Source organism: Mus caroli, chromosome 15, assembly GCF_900094665.2.
Source record: "Mus caroli chromosome 15, CAROLI_EIJ_v1.1, whole genome shotgun sequence".
In the NCBI taxonomy this organism is placed as follows: Eukaryota; Metazoa; Chordata; class Mammalia; order Rodentia; family Muridae; genus Mus; species Mus caroli.
The window spans coordinates 54,151,156-54,153,016 of record NC_034584.1 but is presented as its reverse complement, the minus strand read 5'-3'; the positions used below and the strand labels follow the sequence as shown (position 1 = coordinate 54,153,016).

Sequence of the window (1,861 nt, the reverse complement as noted above, 5' to 3'; positions counted from 1 at the left end):
AAGTGATATTTTGGCTTCTTCCTTTCCAATTTGTTTCCCCTTGATATCCTTTTGTTGTCGAATTGCTCTGGCTAGGACTTCAAGTACAATGTTTAATAGGTAGGGAGAAAGTGGGCAGCCTTGTCTAGTCCCTGATTTTAGTGGGAATGCTTCCAAATTTTAGCACATGAAAAGTTCAAGTTTTCTCATTTCTAAGACTATTTGGAATACTCCATTTAAGGCCAAAGAGATGACTTAGCATATAATGGCATTTGCCACTAAACATACTGACTGGAATTTGATCACTGGGAACCCCCCCCACACACACACACACACACACCATGTTGTAAAGAAAGAACTGACTCCAAGTTTTCCTCATGTCAACCTTGAGAGTTTTGGGTGTTTCCATGGGACTCACAGATTTGCAATGGAACAATGTAAGTTTATCCTGATTGAAACAATGCTAAAGGTTTTATAGCAATACACTCTTAAGATTGATAGTGGGCCCAATAAATAAGAGTAGTCAGGGAATCTAAAACAAAGCAGGTCTGGATACTCTGGAGAATATTTGTGAGGTTCTGTATTTTGACTGATAAAGTAGGTCAAATATTTTTCTCTTGCTGCACATGTTCCTTCCTATGATGAATGCATCTAATTATAATTATATCTAAGTCCAATTATGCAAAGGCAGCGACTGAAAGTATGGTATTCTTCCTAAAAGTTCACTTGAAGGACAGTTTGCCTTACTGTAGAAACATCTGAAAACAGTTTGGGCCTGATTTTCCCTTCTTCTGCTCTTCATACTAGATACACTAGGAGTACACTTTAGTAGAAACTGTCTAGATTCGATTGTTGCTTTGATCTTTTAATCTTGGTCAGAGACGGCGTACCTTTAGTCTAATGCAGGTAAGGGTACTAACAGGGTCTGAGATTTCTTTGTGCATTGTTTGAAAAGAAAGGTGTATGCAGATATCATGCAGGTGAGGGAGCTAGGCTACCAAGTTTAAGAGATGGATACATGATACAAAACCAAATAGGCTTCCAGGGCACTATCTTATTTCCTGTTCTTGTCTGCCTCAACTTCCCTCTGAGAGACTTTCACTCAATTCATTAGGGAAGCTGAACGCAGAGAAGATCAGTCTTCTTGTAACTGCTTCACACTGAGTAGGGATGCAGAGCTAAGCCTCTCCCATTCTGTCCCTAATTGTGAGACCTCAATTGGAATGCATACACAAAATTTCTCAACCTGTTAGTCCAGGGTCTAGCAGATGTATCCCTCTGGCTATGATAAACCAAGTTTCCAGATAGATAGATGGATGGGTGAGTGGGTGAGTGCATGGATGGATGGATAGATAGATAGATAGATAGATAGATAGATAGATAGATAGATAGATAGATAGATAGAGAGATAGAGAGATAGATAGACAGATAGCAAGAGAATCAGAGAGAAGGGTTTTATTTGAGCTAGAATTTGATCCTACTTCAGTCTCCTTCATGGTCATGGAGTTTAAATGGCTAGACACCGAGGAGAAGCAGGAACATGGACAAAGGAGAGGAGAAAGTCCATGCAAGAGCACAGTGGAAAGTCTTTAAGTACAATACCTGCTCAATGACTAACCCTGCGGCTTCCTGCAAGGAGCTGTAAGACCGATTCCCACCCAGGTACTTGAGGCAGTTTCATTGTGTAAGCAAAAAGGGAATTTAATAGTTGAATTTCAGGCTACATGTGTGCATCAGCCTCGAAGATATGGGCACAGGGGAAAATTTCCTGAATAGAACAGCAATGGCTTGTGCTGTAAGATTGAGACTTGACAAATGGGACCTTTTGCAATGAAACTGCAAAGCTTCTGCAAGGCGAAAGACACCATCAATAAGACAAAAA

The 1,861-nt window shown here is 40.3% G+C and overlaps 1 long non-coding RNA gene across 1 annotated transcript in view; it reads left to right on the top strand.

Annotated features, from left to right (window-relative positions):
- LOC110310989 overlaps positions 1 to 1,861 on the top strand; it is a 50,210-nt gene that overhangs the window by 5,681 nt on the left and 42,668 nt on the right. The window lies entirely within an intron of this gene.